Source organism: Ochotona curzoniae, unplaced genomic scaffold (genome assembly GCF_017591425.1).
Source record: "Ochotona curzoniae isolate NIBS_2020 unplaced genomic scaffold, NIBS_Ocur_1.0 contig_48, whole genome shotgun sequence".
NCBI lineage: Eukaryota > Metazoa > Chordata > Mammalia > Lagomorpha > Ochotonidae > Ochotona > Ochotona curzoniae.
The window spans coordinates 1,582,038-1,601,387 of NW_024466391.1; the positions used below are offsets into that span (position 1 = coordinate 1,582,038).

General features: G+C 57.0%; 1 long non-coding RNA gene across 1 annotated transcript; it reads left to right on the forward strand.

Annotated features, from left to right (window-relative positions):
* The first annotated feature begins 13,990 nt into the window (after positions 1 to 13,990).
* LOC121161631 lies at positions 13,991 to 14,350 on the forward strand. The gene is made up of 3 exons (XR_005884705.1): positions 13,991 to 14,024; positions 14,217 to 14,294; positions 14,333 to 14,350. It is a non-coding gene; the product is annotated as an uncharacterized LOC121161631 (long non-coding RNA).
* The last annotated feature ends 5,000 nt before the right edge of the window (positions 14,351 to 19,350 follow it).

A 19,350-nucleotide genomic window follows, 5' to 3' on the forward strand; every position in this document is an offset into this window, starting at 1 on the left:
GCAGTGGAGCAATCCTCAGATCAAACAGAAAGCGAGCCCCGTGACCCTCTCACTGGCTTTGTGCAGCCGCTCTGTGGGGTGGCCCTCCTGGAAGGCCACCAGCTATCTGCCCCACACCTGTGGAGAGGAGGGAGCGTGGGAAGGCACCGAGATCCTCCCTGTGCTGCTTCTCCCATGCTGACATGCTGGACGCTGAGCTCAGAGCTACTCCACCGGGAGAGATCTGCCTGAATTCTGAATCGGGGCCCTGTGTGCTGGAGCACCAGGCCTGTTGGAGCACTGGGCCTGTTGGAACACCGGGCCTGTTGGAGCACGGGGCCTGTTGGAACACCGGGCCTGTTGGAGCACCGGGCCTGTTGGAGCACTGGGCCTGTTGGAGCACCGGGCCTGTTGGAGCACGGGGCCTGTTGGAACACCGGGCCTGTTGGAGCACTGGGCCTGTTGGAGCACTCGGCCTGTTGGAGCACCAGGCCTGTTGGAGCACTGGGCTGATGCCTGGAGCACTGGGCCTGTTGGAGCACTGGGCCTGTTGGAGCACCGGGCCTGTTGGAGCACTGGGCCTGTTGGAACACCGGGCCTGTTGGAGCACTGGGCCTGTTGGAGCACTGGGCCTGTTGGAGCACTGGGCTGATGCCTGGAGCAGAGTCACTCCCTGTGAGTCTGTTCTCCCTCCCCCTCCCCCTCTTTCCTTGTCTTCCTTGTTGGCGGTAAGACATGGTCACTTCCCATCCCGGGACCAGCACAGGTGGCCAGCTGGCAGCCAATGCCTTGGGCCTCAGAGCAGCTGCCTTGGCCCAAAGCAAGGCAGGGGCTCTGCTTTCTTTTAAGTGCAATTTGTCAATTTTGAGAGAAGCTCACGTTAATTGCATTATTCTTTGCTTCCATTAGTGGCCTGGCTACGCGGGCAAATGACAATGTAATCCGTAGATTACCTAGCTATTTGGCAACAGTAGGTAACTCTGGGGAAAAGGAAAATAGATTTTGAAAAGGTTATTTACATTTCTATAATTATGATTCTGTTTCCCTTTAAGTGAGAAAATTAGGTAACTTGGGAAATGTTTTCTAGAACATTTTATAATCAAAGTTTTCATGATTTTCTAAAACGAACCAAATATCAGTCCATTTTCACTTTTTGATTTGGATAAGTAGATAAAATGTTATCTTGAGAGAAATAATTACGCTTAAAACTTTATGAACGGTACAGGCTATTTTAAAATGGGAAAATGGTATAATTTAATTTGCAAGCGATATGTAAGAAACATAATTTAGGAGCTTTTGAATGAAGAAGTTTTGATAAGATTTTATGTTTAAAAAAAAAAACATTGAGCTATAATTGGTTTTTACCTGTCCATTTGTAGCCAGTGTTCACTCCCCAAGTAGCTACAGGATGGTTTCCTTTAAAAATTAAACACAAATCATATTGAAGGGCCTGCAGCCTGCAGTTTTCTTGTTTAAATAATAGTCAAGAAATTGGCCCCAATTTAAAGTGCTCATTCATGCAGGTGTTGTGTGTGGCCCAGTTTGGGCCTGGTCAGGCTGAGGTCGGAGGCAGGACCACGCCCTGGTCTCCCTGTGGGCGGCAGGGGTCCAGCTCCCGAGCTGAGCTCCTGCGTTACCCTGGTGCTGCAGCAGTGACAAAGGGTCCCTCGGGGCCAGCACACCGCTTTGTGGCCCCTCAGGAAGCAGCGTGTGGCTGCACATCATAGCAGGCTCGTGAAGAGGCCCAGACCCAGAGCACAGACACCTGCCTGGCGCACTGCGAAGGGCTCTGTAGAGCTGTGTGCGGCTGCGAGGAACGCATCACATTTCCTGCTGGCTGTGAAATGTTGGCAGTTGCTCTGCAGATTGGTGGATTCTTGCATTAGGAGACAGACGCTCTCCTACAAATGGTTTTCAGCAGTAATAAAATGCTCATGTAATATTCATGCATGCCAAATTCAACAATTCAGAAAGAAAACAAAATGCTATGTTTTGTAGGTATTTAATTAGTGTTTATTAATTTTGATTTTGCTATTTCCTTTGCGTATTTCAAAGCCAATGAAGATTTTTTGTTGTTGTTGCTTCGGGTTTTGACTGAAGCCTTTCTTGGGATCATGGCGGTCAACACAGACATGGCAGTGTTTAGTGACAAGCACTCCCGGCCTGAACAGCCTGGCAGGCACGAGCCCGGGTGACGATGGCAGGCCCTCCTGGCTGGGGATGGCAGGACCTCCTGGCTGGGGATGGCAGGACCCTCCTGGCTGGGGATGGCAGGCCCTCCTGGCTGAGGATGGCAGGACCTCCCTGGCTGAGGATGGCAGGACCTCCTGGCTGGGGATGGCAGGACCCTCCTGGCTGGGGATGGCAGGCCCTCCTGGCTGAGGATGGCAGGCCCTCCTGGCTGGGGATGGCAGGCCCTCCCTGGCTGGGGATGGCAGGCCCTCGCTGGCTGAGGATGGCAGGCATGAGCCCGGGTGACCACAAGCTCAAAGGTCCCAGCACCAGCAGAATGTAGTGGACGTTGATGCCATCGGGGTCTGTGTGATCGCTCAGTTGCTGAATCCTGGAAAGTGCTGGGATCCCACATGGGCGCTGGTTTGTGTCCCAGCTGCTCCACTTCCCACCCGGCTCCCTGCTTGTGGCCTGGGAAAGCAGTGAGGATGATCCAAAGCTTTGGGACCCCGTAACTGTGTAGGAGACCCGGAGCCTCCTGGCTCCTGGCTTCGAATCAGCTCAGCCCTGGCCACAGTGGCCACTTGGGAAGTGAACCAGTGGATGAAAGATCTTTCTTTCTTTTTCTCCATAAATCTGATCTTTTTTTTTCCAATAAAAATAAAGAAATGTTTAAAAAAGAAAATTTCGATCCTCCAGGGGAGTCTGCATACCCTTGTGAATTGAAGCCACCCTCCCTGCGGGTGACGCAGCAGACAGTAACATTTTCAGGGGCCCCCGATTCCGTGAAGAACACTGGCGCCCAGCCTGCTCGGTGATACCCCCAGCTGCAGGTTGGGAAGGGGTGGCGTCTGTTGCCTGTCACACATGCTGCTTTCCCATGCACAGGGCAGCCCCGTCAGCTGTGTGGATGTTGTCACCGGCAGTGTTTGTTCTGCTTGCTTTGACCTTACCAAAGATGGAGCAGGGAGGGCTCATTTTGCATCTCCGGGGAGTGGCCATCACCACTCCCCTGAAGAAGACCTACAGGGCCGTGGAGTGGGCCAAGGCAGGGTGGGGTGCAGACGCCTCAGGCCTGCAGAGTTTCTGGGTGGCAGCAGCTGCTCCCCCTTCCCAAGGCATTGCTTCCTGGGGGGCGGGCATCAAGAGCTAGGCCAGCAGGGCAAACAGGACGGGGATAGAGAACCCCACAGCATGAAGCCACCACTGCTGACTTGTGCTGACTCTGGTGCACACCTGAGGCTCGCCCCATCTGTGTGGCCTCCTCATCCTCAGAAAAGGGACCCCGAGTCTCCACTGTGCAGCTTCCAGCAGAATGGGGGCTCCGTGGCCTGTCACCCTGCAGCTCCGTGCGGCCCATGCCTGTTCTGGACAGTGCGTGGCAGTCCTCAGGTGTGTCCTTAAAGGTGGCAGGTGTGTCCCTCTGCTCTCCTGTCTCCTTGTACCAGCTGAATGGGGATGGTAGGAGCCGGAATAGCCATCCTGGGCATGGCCGCGAGGGCCAGGTGTTGGCTAGGACAGATCCCTGACAGTGGGCTGTCCCAATCATCCCTGGACCATCTTTCTCAGAATGACTCAAAACCAGGGGGAGTTGAGTGTGTCTTGTTTAAGCCATCACTGTTTTGGATTTTTCTGACAGTCATGACCAAATCGAATCATAACTGTCACAAATTACAGACCCAAGAGAAGTGAGCCGCAGCGGCAGAACCACATCTGTGGCGTTGGTTGTGTGCAGGTGTTCTGGAAGCAAATACTGTGGGCAGGAGAACTGGTGACCCTTGTCACACAGAAACAGAGCGTTTGATAAAAACTGTCCCCTGTGGCTCTCTGAAGAGCAGTCCACCTCGCAACAAGCGTTGCAGAAATGGAAGGAGGGAGTCACGACGAGGGGAGGCGTCTGCTGCTGCTTTCCGCACCATTCTGCTGGGGAGAGAGGGACTCCGGCTACAGCCGGCCAGTCCACAAGCGAGGATGAAAGGCAACACAGCCGTGCTAATGGAGACGCTCTCTGCCCGCAGACTGCGGTGGAACTTGACTGGGAGCCTGGTAATTTGGAGCCTTGCAGGGTGGATAAAAGCGACCGCTGCGTCTGGAGCGACATCAGTCGCAGAAGTGGTTTCGGCAAAGCCGCACACTTAGCAGAAAATAAAACGAGTGCTCCGCCGCACCAATTCGGGACCTCGTGTCCCAAGTTGTTTTGAGCAGATGGCCTTCCCAGCCAAGCCCATTGCTTCAGACAGCTCAAGGTAGACGCTGCCGTGATGAGAGGGGAGGAGAGGGAGGAGGAGCTGCCAGCAGAACACGGAGGCAGCTGAGGAGAAGGCTAGAATCTCCATGGTTATAAAGCGTGTCTTATCAGATGCAGCTAGCTGCAAACACATCCACCAGAAGTCTTTAGGTTTTCGAAAAAAGCTTTCCAAAGACACCAGAGGTCCCAGCTGCACAAGCCTGTATTTGCTCAGGCTCCAAAGCCATCCCTGATGAGCAAGAGGCAGGCTGGGGACCCCACAGCCCTTGGAAGGCCACGTGCTCTGACACCCAGGCCAGCTGCAGAGGGGGCAGTGGCTGAGAACCTCCAGGGCCACAGGTGGGGCCTCTGAGTTGGGGACTGAGTGCAGCCGTCAGGGAGGTTCCTTGCAGCCTCCCCGTGCAGTTGTGCTGAGAACATGGAGGCTTGCTCTTGCGTCCGCAGGTCGTCGGCCATCAGGCGCTCGTCAGTCTCAGGTTTGGATCAGTGGCAGTGAGCAGATGACATTCTGGGCAGCTGGAGGTGCTTGGCAAGAAGGGCATGTGAGGATATTCGGGGGCCCAAGGGGTGAACGCAGCAGAGAGGTCCCTCCTTGCTTTACTGAAAGGAATCACACACACACACACACACACACACACACACACCCACACCCACACACACACACCCCCCACACACACACCCTACACACCCACACACACACCCCACACACCCACACACACACACACCCACACACACACACACCCTGACACCCACACACCCACACCCACCCACACACCCACACACACACACCCCCCCCCACACACCTGCTGGGTGCATCCCTCCCGCTGATGGCCGGAAGGGGCTGCATCCCGCATGCCACTTTCATGAAGATGGAATCAGATTCCACTGACTGTAACAGAGGATGTGTTCTGTATTTCTCAGCTAAAGTTTATATTAATTAACCCAAGTTATGTTAAGGAACAAACCAATGGGTAGAAACACCATTAGCATACACATGCATGTTTTTGTCAGAGTAATGACCTTGGTAAGCTGACCTTATTTTTTGAGCAGATTTTTTCTGTTATGTTGAAGCAAGTATTTGCGGAGTGATGAACTGGACATCAGAATGAAGCCATACTGACACCACGCTGCACTGCTGCCCGTATCTCTCTGAGCTTTCCAAGTCCAGCTGCACTTCTCCGCGGTGTAGCATCTACAACGTCTTTTGCTCCAGCCCGAGTGTCCTTTGAGCTTGGGTTTCATTTTTTGGACACTGCCGGGAGACGGGTGGGCCCTTACTGGGTAAGCGAGCGTGGTGATGAGGGGCTGAAGTCTCTGTGTGTTTCTGGGCACTAAATTCCTCCTCCTGAGAAAGATTCAACTATGTGTTTAGGCATCTTACACTTAATGCTGGAGAACAAAATGAGCTGGCTATTTGCAAGTGCTCTCAAATTCCCTCGGTGGAGCGAGTGGGATATCCGTGATTCCCACAGCCATCGATACTGTTCCGGTGCGTTTTGCTGAAGAGCTTTCTGAGATGTAGACAGCTCTTCAGAGAGGCTGGGGCACTGGAAGGGGCAGCGGAAGGAGGTGATCTCGTCCCGCCCTGGCTCTTGGCCCCTGTGCGTGTGGACACAGAGCCAAGCGGAAGCACCGCCGTCATTGCTCGCCACTGGGCTTGTCTCACGATGCTCTTATCCTCTTTCTTTGGAATCTCGTTGACTTAATCCATCCCACAATGTAGAAACGAAGGGCCCAGACGCTTCTGGTGGCTTCCGCTTGCTGGAATGGCACTGGAGGCACGGCGAGCTTGGTCTGCTCTTTGCTCTAAGCCAGCTTCTTATGAGAAATCACACCGAGTTGGTCCTCAAAGGCCAAATGGCTAAGAAGGACAAGAAAATGAGAAGATGTCGCCATGGTATAGTTCAGCAGCAACAACTGCTACAATGGTCACTTCAAGGCCCAAGCTTGCAATGCACGACAGAGGTTGGCTGAGACGTGGCCCTGAAGCTGGGCTGTGTGTCAGGACATTGCGGCCATCTGTTGGGCCAGGGGCATCCACTGAGGCCCAGAACCCAACAAAACTTTACTTGTCATAAGATGATCCCCAGGACATGCAGTTTCCGCCTCTAAGTTTATAGCCAAAAAGAGGAAGAGAGTACTGGGGTTCTTACATGTTCTTGGCCCAGAACTGGCTGTGTAGCTACTAAGCATGTGTGTGCAAAGGCGGGAGATGGGGAATCACTCCCCCTGTTCCATCACGGGGATCCCCACTGTTGTGCTTGTTGTTCAGAAGGCAGATCAAGACTGACTCACAAGCAAGCGGAATGTGTCCCCGAGCTCCCAGAGGATGAGGACATAGGTGCGAGACACAGGGTCGGTCAGAGAGGTGGTGTCGGCTTGGAAGCTGAGCCTGAAACCATCTCCTTGTTCACCTGCTGAGGTCTCCGATGGGTTCCCTTACAGGTAATGTAAGGAAAATCATTGCTATTGTCATTATCAACATTGCCACCACAACCACCATGACCACTGCCACCATCAGCACCACCATCGCCATCACCATCACCATTGCCACCATCACCACCATGAACATCTTCCCAACACCAGCACACTGGGTATCTTCAGGTTCTCAGCAGGATATTCACTGTTTAGAAAAAATGTTCTTGTGACAGGCCACCCCATGCTACCTCCTGTCCCAGTGCCTCCGCGCCCAGGGTGGCTGGGGGACATGCCTGGCCCTGGGATCTTGTGTCACAGATTGGTCAGGGCAGTCAGCTGTTGAGTGTTGTCCGTCTGGGAGAAACGGGGTTTGACTGGGTAGTCCCAGGTCCTTGGAAGGCATGGTCTTCACGCAGATTCTGGGCCTGATGTAGAAAAACTAACTGGAACCTGGGAACCTGCATTTTAATAAAATTGTCACTGGCTCTTAAGTGAAGGTTACTGTCTAGGCTCCATCTTGTGTACAAATTGCCTTCACTGAGGCACTCCGCAAGTCTGTAGTGAACTTTTGTTGAGTGCCTTGCCTATGGTAAATGCTTTTCCTACAGTTTAATTCTGTTCTATCGAAAGTAAGGCTTAGAGGAAAACCTTGAGTAGCTTGCTCGGGTTAGGCAGGGAGGAAGTGAGCAAGGCAGGATGCACACACAGCCGTGGCCCTGGGCTGCTGCTTATCCAGAAAGAGAGTACGCTGTCAGGGTTAGCAGCTGCGGCACCACTTCTGTCCCAGGACTGCTCGGGGAAGAGCTTTGCACTCTGGGGAAAGGTCACCAGGCAATAGGTCACAGAGATGGCCAGGAAAGTCCTAAATTAGCCATGGGACTAGGCCAAGGCCAGAGTTCAGGAACATTCCCTGGCCCTGCTGGCGGCCTGTGAGCCGTGACCACCAAGGAGTGGCTAAAAATACCCTGGTCAGCGGCCCAGAGATCGCATTGCAAGAACCACTTTTCAGAGGTAGCTTGAGGGAAGCGTGTGGTGCTGTGGACAACGCATGGTGGTGTGGACGACGCACGGTGGTGTGGGCAGTGGCTGCAAAGCCCACCCCGTCGTGTGAACCCTTCCAGACTGGAGGGCCTGGCAGGGCTGGGGTTAGGGGTTGCTGTCCGTGCAGTGAGCGAGCCAGCCCTCCCAGTGAACTAGGGACCCAAGGCGTTTGGGGACTCCTGCTTAACATCTCAACCATCAAGTATTGGCCTCTGCTTTGGACTTTGCTCCCATTGTGAAGATGGATAGTGCAGAAAATGCACACTTCAGCCTCAGCCGGGAGAGCCGGCAGTTCCAGATCTGCGTTCATTTGCAAAGTTTACTCACCCAATAAATCATTTCTTTGCAGAGATGCCATTAACTAATACTTCAAGGTTGGTAACCTTCAATCAACCGTGATTAAAGAACTTTTGCTGAATGGCAGGGGATAACATGTTTTTCTGAAAGCCAGCAGTGAAATCTGCTTACCCCATCCATCTCTGCTTTGATAAACTGCCCTTAACTGGTAATTCCAGACGGATGGATTTTAAATCAAGCGTGGAGGATGGCAGGACCCGGCAAGGTCCATGACTGTCCTGCCTGTTGCATTGCAAACTGTCTTTGGATGCTGATATTCATTTAAGCTCCACGTAGCGTTTATGATTGTCCAGTGTCTCCCGGGGCACTCACGCCTTGTTCACGCTCTGTCGGCAACTCACACCCATTGCATCAGAGCCTAAGTGTGAGGGACTGATGTCCCAGCCTCCCCTGGCCCTCCAAGGGCAAGGCCAGACTCTGAGCATCCCCTCCCGCTGTTGCCTGCAAGTCTATGTCCTGGTTTCTGGGTAGTTTCACGTCTGCCCCTGTCCCTGGCAGCCCTCAGGGGCCACCGTGCCCCCAGCCAGGTCTCACCTTCCACTAGCCTCTTGGTGGTCCTGGGCAGACAGCCTCCTCTTGCTCGCTTGCCTTTGCTTCTCTCCACTGCAGGTGCCTTTGCCCCTGGAAAGCGTGTCGCTCCTTCTCTTGTCATCGTCACACTTAGCACAGCGCCAAGCCTCGGGGCAGAGCTTCCTCTGTGTGTGCAACTGAAGACTGTGTGAACAGACGCCGCCTCACTGCTGCCCGTGCTGAGGGACGGTCACGGTGATGGACGAGCAGGCCGAGCTCTGCACAGCCAGCTGCAGACACCGGGCAGTGGGACCCATTCTGGGCTCAGCAGGGCTGGGCAGGGGCCTAGGAACCTGCATTTAGAATGTTTCTCGGGAGGGTTTGATTGCACAGTGTTCTGAGAACTGGGATCTTAATTTCTGTGAAGATTTATTTATTTGAAAGGTAGAGTGAGAGAGAGAAGGAGAGAAATAGAGAGGGAGAGAGAGGGGAGGGGGAGGAATAGAAAGAAAGTGGGAGAGCGAGAGCCTCAGTCTTCCGGTGACAACCAGAGCTAGGCCAGCTTGAAGCCGACATCCGCAACCTCCATGCTGGACCCCACGGGCAGTGTCAGGGACCGAGTACTTGATCCAGCACTACCGCGGCCCAGGGTCGACGTTAGCAGGAAGCCGGACCAGAAGCAGAATGAGAGCAGCATTTATTGCCTAATTTGTTTAAAATTGTGTTTTTTGGAAACACCTGTTAGAAAGAATGAAAGAGAGGCAAGCTCACATCAGTTAGTTCACTGCCTAATTGCCCCACAGCCCTCGGCCAGGCTGAAGCTGGGTACTCAACCTCAAAGTGCCCCACGAGTGGCCAGAACCAACAGCTGGAGCCATCCACACTGATCTAGTGTCCACGTTAGCAGGAGGCTGGGTCAGGAGCAAGAGCTGGGACTGGACTGAGGCAGTCTCATGGGGACATGGATTTCAGATGCCAGCTCTGACAAGTGTCCTTGGCCGTGCTCCCGAGACTTCACAGCCCACAGGCCACTCTGGGGGTCTTCCTTACAAAGCAGACCTGACTCACACTCTTGGCCTGAGCTGCTGACAGTCCCTGGTGCTGTGGCTCCTGTGGGTCCCAGGCAGTCTCCATGCCGACAGTGGGGAGACTGGCCTCACTGCTCCAGGTACATCTCAAATCCCTGGTGCCAGGGGGCATCCTGTGGCCCAAGGGCCGGCAGTGGTGTGGGCTAGTGAACGCTGATGAACTTTGATTCAGAAGAGCATGGTGTCTAGCAGTCAAGCTGATGGTGGTTCTGCGTGTGACTGCCGAGCCGAGCCGCAGGGCTGACCCGTAGCTGGTGGAAAAGAGGTCGGGCAGGACTGCTGTGAGCAGTCGTACTTGGTGTGGGCTCCAGGGTACATGGCTCGCTGCAGCCAGTGGCAACACCTAGCGGGAGCTGCTTGTGGGCTTGAGGCTGCCCAGTGCAGTCCACGCCTGTGGCCACGGGGATCTGCCTCTTGTACAGGGTGGACATGGCCTCCACTTGGGGAAAACCTGCCTTCAGCCCTTCCCCTGCCCCAAGCAGCACCACCTTCTCTTCCTGCAGGCCGACGCACCTGATTGAGGACAAGGGCCCTAACAGAGTCGGGCACCAGCCGGCCACTCCACATGAGCACAGCGCAATGGCGCCTCATCGTGGCTTTGTGGAAAGCCGGGTTTCCCTCTGTGGGGCAGAGATGTCCTCCCATCACGGTCACACTGCAGTTTCCAGGGCTTGCAAGAAGCTGTCATATCCATGGCTATCGCAGTGGTCCAGAGGGAGAGTGGTCAGACATTGAATCTCTGCCAGGGAGGAATGGAGGATGTCCCTGGGAACAGGCTTCAGGTCCCAGGACATAACGGGCGGATGAAAGACACAACGTGCCGCATTTCTTTAGCAACCAGCGCCTGGGCTGAAGAATCGGTTGGGGATCAAGGACTTGGTTTTGTAAGTTAAGTATCTGGGGTTTGAATCCAGGCCCAGTTACTCCAGCCCATGCCACCTTGGGCCAGTGACACTCACTGCCACTGACGGGGCTTCCCCTCTGTGCCATGAGGGCAGCGGTCACTGTCCCCTGTCCCTTCCTGAGGGCTTGCTGAGCTGCTGGAGCCCTTGCTGGGCATGTGGCCTCTGAGGAGGCATGGTAGTCAGACTGGCACTGCTGGCCAAGGCGGCTTCCGGCCCAAGGGGTACGGCCAGCGCTGAGCTGTGGCAGCTGCAGGAACCGCGTGAGTGCAGAAGGAAGACCACCCCCCATCGCGGGGTGGAGGGATGTCAGAGGGTCCAGCACCAAGGCACGCATGCGGTGAGGCCCGGGGCCTGCAGGGAGGCCACGGGCACATAGTGCATTGCTGGGGGTCGCCTCTCCACTACCCACGCCCTGGGTAACAGTGTGAATTCGGGCATGAGGAGTGGGGCGAAACCTCACTCTACCCAACCCGGTCTCCCGCGGGTGGGATCAGAAAGGCCCCCGAATGAGTCGCACCAGAGTGACGGCGGAGTAAGATGCCATCAAAGGTCAGACGCCTTCCCCATTGGTTCACAGTGACAAGGGCATTTTCAGGAACTCTCCAATAGGATCCTCTCGCGTTTCCTAAACTTTGTGGAAAAGACACTGTCCGTGTCAGGATAGCGGCGTGGCGAGGAGGAAGTCGGCACCGCTGTAACCAGTGCAGTCTGGCCGGCTCCGCTCACTCCCCTCCGATTGAAATCCAGAGCCAGGCATGGCCTCCTGCCCTGGCAAAGCCCAGCAGGCGTCGGGAGCCACCTCCTCCAGGGGGCCTTGCCCTGGCCACTCCCCACCCACAGGCTCTGGCTCCTGTTGGAATGGAGGTTGCGCCCTCGCCATGCTGGCTGACTGGGCCGCAGGAAGTGTGCATGTGTGTGTGACCATGTGGGTGCCTGTTAGGGGGTTTCTGTCTAGAACTGTGGTCATTCATGGCCCCCTCCCACACACGGTCTACGAGGCAGGTGTGTGGAGCCCGGGGTCACGCCTCACACCTGTCAGTGGGACCACGCCTTCCTCTCAGGCCGCTCTGTGCGTGGTGCGCCACCTCTCTGTAGCAGGCTGCTACTTCACACCCAGGACTGGCTACTCCATGTCCACGTCCCCACAGAAGAGCTGCTTGAGACCAGAGGCCTCTCGTCTTGTCCATCCCCGGACCGCAGATCTGCGGGCTCCCTGCGTGACCTTGGGGAGGCGAATGCAGCGTGTCCTGGCTACACCCAGGATGTGCAGGCCACACCAGCGAAAAGGCAGGACTCTCAAGGCTGCCGTGAGCAAGGGCAGGCAGATGGTCAGTGCTCAGCTTTCCTGCTCTGTCTTCGTTCCTGCTGTGGCCATGACGGGCAGAGGCTTCCCACCCACTTGGGTCACACTACCCATCCTACAAGCCACAGGTGCTGGGTCCAGGCCTTCAGTGCCCGGGCACCAATGTCTCCTTGCCCTCTGTTTTAGTCCTGGCTGTCCCTGGACTTGACCTGCAGGCATAGCCTCAGATGCCCACTCACTTCCGCTCTGACTGCTCCCTGGCCGCAAGCTTTCCTCATCAGCTTTGGGGAAATGACCCAGCAGGAAAGCGTGGTTTCCGGTTCCGGCTAGGCCTAAGCAAAGGGCAGGCCATGGGCCACAAGCTTGCAAAATTGTTCTGGGCCGCAGCAGCCAGCAGCACTAGGCATCTGTCCCAAAGCCATGGCCATGCAGGCCACCTGTCGCAAGATGTTGGTGATAGCACATCCCTGGGATGGCCAGGCCCAAGCCCACGGGCCCACTCGGCAGCCGCTCGGGCCCGGGCACCCACAGGCCCACTCGGCAGCTGCTCGGCCCTGTGCGGAAGCTGCTGCTGGGAGTGGGTTTTCTACGCATGGTGGTGCTGAAAATGGAGATGATGGGATTATTAACAGCAGGCTGCGCAGCCTGGACTCCTAATTGCCTCGGGTGTGGAGAACTGACAAATGAGCACTGTGGAATCCGAATGTGCCAACTTGGAGCCTGGGGAAGGCGGGCCCTGGGCGTGTGGTCGGTGACACTGCCTTCAGGCAGTCGGTGTACAGCAGAAGCTGGACTCCACACTCAGAGAGGTGAGGGGCTCTTCCACGGGAAGGCTGGGGTGCAACGAGGCAGGGCCGCCCTGCTTGGAGAAGGCTGGGCACCATGGAGGCCAGCTTCCTTCCTGCAGGACGGCTCAGAGCCTTTGACGTGTTGCAGTGACGGATGCTTCTCAGTGCTTCCAGCTCTAGTGCCAGAAGCTGTGCACTTGACCTTGTTGGGTGCCATCCACATGCCCAACATGGGCAGCCAGAGCTCAGCGTTGAACACTGTCCTGCCCTCCGCTGCCCACACTGACTGGAGGCGTGGGTGGAGTGAGGGCAGTCCATGCACCCACTTCCCATGCTGGAAAGTAGAGGCTCACAGTGGAAATGAGCTCCCCCTACCTTGACCTCATCTCTCTCTGCCCATCTCCCATCCCTGTCTCTCACGCTCCAGGGGTCCTGGGTGAGAGCGGAAGAAGCACGGGCCATTGGCAGGGTTCACGGTGCAGTGTGGCCTCATACATGTTATTTCATAGGTCCAACCCTTGGCCGTACCACTGTGCAGTTGTGAGACTTTGGACAACCTGTTTGACCTCTCTGTGCTCACAGCTCTGTCTGTGAAGAGAGATGACAGAGCCCCTAGCTCACAGGTCAGGTGATGGGTGCCGGGGTGTGGGCCTCCTGGGACCTCAGGTCTGCCCTGGCACTGCCCACGAGCTGGAGCCCTTCCCTCCTCAGGTGCGTGAGGACAAGTGGCCAGCAGATGGCAGAAGCGATCCAGAGTGACCTCTGCAATCCCGGGAGCTTGGGCATGTGTGTGCACACGCAGCTCATGTGTTGACTTTCACGTACATGTAAGGAACACAGCACGTGTAGACAGAGGCCTGTCTCAACAGGCATGGCTGTGTCCATGCAAGTGAGCAGACACACACACAATGTGTGCGTGCATGCGCCGTGTGGTAAGTGGCCCTTTGTAGGTCACTGGGCTGATCCTATTAAGGAGGGACCATTCCGAGGCGTGGGAGTGACCTCATGCAGGGAACCAGCTGAGTCTGAGAGGACGCAGCCTTTGTCCCCTCTAGGGGATGCAGCTAAAGGATCACCTTGGAGGCGGAACAGGCCCTCCACCAGGCACTGTGCCTGCCGGCACCCCAGAAGCATGAGAACGTCTTCTGTGCTAAGTACCTAGCTGGGGCTTCCTGCTCCTTCAGCAAAGAGGACCTGAGAGACACAGCTTGACAGGTGCCCACGTGTCTGAGCACATCTGCCTGCTGAGGGCAGGTGCCCATAGTCTGTGCACATCTGCCTGCTGAGGGCAGGTGCCCACGTGTCTGAGCACATCTGCCTGCTGAGGGCAGGTGCCCATAGTCTGTGCACATCTGCCTGCTGTGGGCAGGTGCCCATAGTCTGTGCACATCTGCCTGCTGAGGGCAGGTGCCCACGTGTCTGAGCACATCTGCCTGCTGAGGGCAGGTGCCCACGTGTCTGAGCACATCTGCCTGCTGAGGGCAGGTGCCCATAGTCTGTGCACATCTGCCTGCTGAGGGCAGGTGCCCACGTGTCTGAGCACATCTGCCTGCTGAGGGCAGGTGCCCATAGTCTGTGCACATCTGCCTGCTGTGGGCAGGTGCCCATAGTCTGTGCACATCTGCCTGCTGAGGGCAGGTGCCCACGTGTCTGAGCACATCTGCCTGCTGAGGGCAGGTGCCCACGTGTCTGAGCACATCTGCCTGCTGAGGGCAGGTGCCCACGTGTCTGAGCACATCTGCCTGCTGAGGGCAGGTGCCCACGTGTCTGAGCACATCTGCCTGCTGAGGGCAGGTGACCACGTGTCTGAGCACATCTGCCTGCTGAGGGCAGGTGCCCACGTGTCTGAGCACATCTGCCTGCTGAGGGCAGGTGCCCACGTGTCTGAGCACATCTGCCTGCTGAGGGCAGGTGCCCACGTGTCTGAGCACATCTGCCTGCTGAGGGCAGGTGCCCCCATGTGCATACTCACATACAGGCTGTGGCATCTTTTCTCTCGGTGTCTCCCACCACCCCAGCTTGCTGAGTCCTTGGTAGTAGCGTCAAGTGCTGTGCTCTGCTTTCTCTGTGTGGGCACTTGTTCCCACGTATTGCCCAAGAAGTGGCCTTGGGGTTCAGTTTCTCGGCATGCAGATCTGTGAAGTCATGTTGCTTCATGTGTGAGTCTCCCTGGGGTGGGGACACCCCATTCTGTCCTGTGCTGGCTGGAGGCAGCTAGCAGGCGTGAATTCCTGCCGAGTGCATCTGCCCTGTGTGGGCCAACACACTGCCCTGCTGGCGGCGGGCCCAGGTCCAGGTGCTGCAGCTCCTGCTGCTCCAAGCAGGCACGCCCAGGGCATATCTGACTCAGCCCACTTGGCAAGCTCCATCTGCTGAGGAAGGAACTGTGGTGTGGAGAGGGCAAGGGGCTTGCCTGGGCTCACAGGGCAGCAAGGGGACGCCACCAGGTCTGAGCAGGAAGTCCTGGTGGAAAGGTTGGTGTGAGCAGCCTTGGTACAGCAAGCCAGGGGACCTTGGTGGTGAGAAATGATCCAAGGTCCTTGTGATGAGCCGGGCCCTGCCGAGCCCAGGTGCCCTCACTGCCTTTGGGGAGTTGCCTGCGCCCGAGGGCCCAGTTTCTCATCCACTGCGAGAAGAAGCAGGTGAGGTGTATTTGTAATGCATGAGAGCTCGCACTGCCACTGGGGAGCCTGCTTCCCTGAGTGAGGATGGCCGGGGAGACGCACAGGTGTGCTGGGTAGGACAGGCGAGCAGGTGCTGAGTGTTGGGGAACGGGGTGGCAGTCCACGCTGTTTATGGCACCTTCTGAGTGCTGGCTTTTCTCACGACACCTGTCGCCCCTTCAGAAGCAAATATCCCTACCTGAAATGCAAACTCGGGCAAAAGGAAAGGAATTTTCCAGCACAGCCTGTGTTTGGGGCCCAGCCTGCCTGTGTTGTAAATGAGTGTCGCTTTAAGACAGCAATCCCACCACCAAATGCCGCTTGGAACCACGGCTTGAATTCCTCCAAAGAGCTCGCTCTCCGTGTGGTCTCTCTCCTCTCCCAGCCTGCCGTTTGCTCTCTCTGCCCCGAAGTCCCCGGCTCGGCCATGCTATATGGGGCTGGTCTTGTTTTCTGCCCTAGACACACGGGACAGGGAAGGTCACCTTTTCTTTGGTGGTGTGGGGAGAGGACGGCACGAGCGCCTGCCGTGTGCATTTGTCCCTGTCACCCAGACTTATTACCCAATTAACTTGCGGGAGAGGAGACCAGGCACTGAGCTCTGCCACCCGGCTTCCTTGGCTTGAACATCCTCTTAATGACTTGTCAACTCTCACCCCCGTTCCCTCGCAGAATCGGAACATCGCCGTCACGGCCCTGCCAGGGGAGGCCAAGGCACGTGCTGTCCTGGCAAGGGACAGGCCACTGCAGCCCGTCTGGGGCCTGCCATTCCCAGCTCACTGCTCAGGCGCACTCTGCAGTGTCTGCACCTGCCCTCACTCCCTTCCTGGGGGCTCTGCAGTTGCTCTTGGCATGTGCAGGAGTGGGGGGACGCCCAGACCCCCCCACCTGGGTCCACTCTCCCTCCTCACGTATGCCATGACCTCACTGTGCAATTGCATTTTGTATGTGATGTGTGCTCAGTGGAGGCTAGCCCTGGACGTAAACAGGGCCACCCAGGACTCAGTCTGGGCCCTCACAGGAAGCAGCTGTCTTCAACACTTCCTGTGTCGTGTTTTACCCAGTGTTGGGGACATCTGGGAAACGCCCTGGGGCTTCTGGGCAGTCTGAGGGGCAGGAAGTCCTGGGACTGGGACCTTGCTCTCAGGGCACTGAGGTGCTGGGGAAAAGAGGGGTCTGCATTTGGCTTCATGTAAGCTGCAAGGGAGGGGACAGTTCCCTGCCCCTGGGTGAGGACGGACTTCGGATGGAACTTGTGCATCCTCCTGCCACTGACAGCAAAAGGACAGACCCACCCCAGCAGAGACTGCAGACCCACCCCAGCAGGGACAGACCCACCTCAGCAGGGACAGACCCACCCTAGCAGGGACAGACCCACCCCAGCAGAGACTGCAGACCCACCTCAGCAGGGACAGACCCACTCTAGCAGGGACAGACCCACCCCAGCAGAGACTGCTGGGAATCCTGTCTCTCCCCGATGCCCCATGCAGAGGACTTTGGCTGCCTCTTGCCACAGAAGGCTGGTCGTACTACTGGTGTGCCTGGCTGGAACGCGCCACTTTGTATCTTGCATGGTGCCAGATACGGGTGAGCAGAACTGGTAATTAATTAGAGCCGCAGCTGATGGGCTTGCCCAAGGCTGGCACTCAGGCCAGGCGCCAGGGTGGCGGGAGCCAGCCAGTAGGTAGTCTGTCTGTCCTGTGTGAAACCAGGTCACTCCGCAGCCTTTCCTGCATGACACGAGGGGGCCCGGGATGCCAGGTGGCTGTGTCCCACCTGCCCCCTGCTGCATCTGGCAGGTGCACCTGCTGTGTGCCTTGGCAGCTCCTGCCGCCGCCACATGATGCTGCCCACAGGTGCTCCAAAGCCCATTTTGCAGCCCTGTGCCTGGAGCTGCAGTCTCCATGCTGGCAGGAGAGTGAAGGCAACAGAGGCTCATGGCTGCTCCACGACTGGGCTCAGCAGCTCTGCACTGCTCACGCTGTCTGCCAGGATGGTCACTCGGTGATGCTGTTAATTAAAATCCCAGGACCCAGGGCAGGAAGAAACTTTAAAAGCCCGAAGTCATTTTCCTTAATAGAAATCTGGTTTTGCAGGTGGTCAGAGGGATCAGGCCGAGCAGGAAGATCAGCCAAGTGCAGAGGAACTCGGTGTAATTTAATGTAGTTAACTCGGGGCCTGGCTGCGGAGCAGGGACGCGGGAAGCCTCATCTGTCTGCTGGAGCCCAGGGGCAGGGAGGAGAAAGCGAGGCTTACTTGGACAAAGCTGAAAGTGCGGAGAGGAAGCTTTGCTGACCTTGGCATCTGTGAGCCCAGCGCGGCCAGCCGGCCAGCTCTGCACGGGCTCATTCCAGGCCCCAGCTTTTTCATTGTGAGGTGCTGGCAGCGACGGGGGAGTGGCTGCTTCTGGAATCCACCTAGCCATTTCTCTTGTGTGTGTCTTCTGGCCCACAGCACTGCTGTGCTGGCAGACAGGGGCTGGCAGCGTCCCACGACAGCTCTGGAGTGAGGGGCTCCAGGGGAGCCAGGGGCCTCTGGACTGTGCAGGCCCGGGCTCTGCGGGGGCTGGGAGCAGCTGGGCTCTCGGCAGGAGGTTAGGGGTGCCGGGCTCTGGCCTAGTGCAGGGAAGCCCCTGTTCCCTGGGGCTGGGAAGGCGTAACCTTCAAGAGGAGCGGTGCAAGTATCGGGCTACCATCCATGTCAGTGGAAACCACCCTCCACCCTCCTCCATCCTTCAGCCACCCATTTAAATCCCAAAGAAAGAGACTGAGCAGGGGAAAGTCTGGGGTTGCCATGGAAACCGATGCCTGGCCCATGGTGCGGCTGGAGGCTTTGGTGCAGACAGAGCCCCCATCCTCTGCCTTTGCAGCACTGCCTGCTGTGGGCTAGGAGCAGCCTGGAGCCCTGCCTGCCCTGGAGAGCCCCACCTGCCTTGTGGAGCCCAGCGTGGGGCCCCGGGCACTCAGGTACCACACATTTCTGGCAGCTCAGAGAGGAAATTTCTCTGAAATTTATGTTGAGCTTCTTCTGGAATGCTTCCCAGATCTTCTTCCTGTTGTTTCCTAGGAAGGAACCATCAGGGCACCATCAGGGTGTCTCCCTCCAGCAGGAAGAAGCCCTGGGTGTTCACAGAATGCTCCAGAACGAAGGCCCCTGTCCTCTCCTTCTGTGACCGGCTTGGTCCCACCTACAACCTCCAGTGGAACGCAGAGGACGCGGCTGGCCTTGGGCCCTGATTCCCAGGAGAGAATGAAGCCCTTGGGATCCCAGGGCCAGAGGGAGACTGCACGCCTCCCCTGGCCAGCGGCACTGTCCCCACACGCCTCCCTGGCCAGTGGCACTGTCCCCACACGCCTCCCTGGCCAGTGACACTGTCCCCTCACGCCTCCCTGGCCAGTGGCACTGTCCCCGTGACGGGCTCCCGCACGCCTTCCTGGCCAGGCTCCTGGCTCAGGACACGCCTCCACTTTCTGTTGTGTGAGTGGCAGCTGGGGTGATGGGGCAGCCGGGCCCTCTGGCAGCACACTCATCTTGAAGCACAACATTCACAGATCCGGCGTCCGTGAAACCCCAGGTCTCCCAAGCTCCCGCCCGTGCGTGGCTTCGGCCACACCCTGAGCTCTCACCTCTAATGGAGCCGGAAGCCTGAGAAACACTGCCTGGAAGCAACAGGAAGGTGCGAGGCAGAGCCTTTGCACCAGGCTCCTGCTGGGCTCAACAGGAACATGAAGCAAGCGCAGCCCCTCACAAGAGCTGCTAACAAGCATTGCGGACCACACCAGGAAAGGCCTTCGAGTGACGTCGCAGGGCTCAGGAACAAGCAAGACCAGGACGCCGTCGGCATATCATAGACAGAGAGATAGGTTTGCATAATGGTC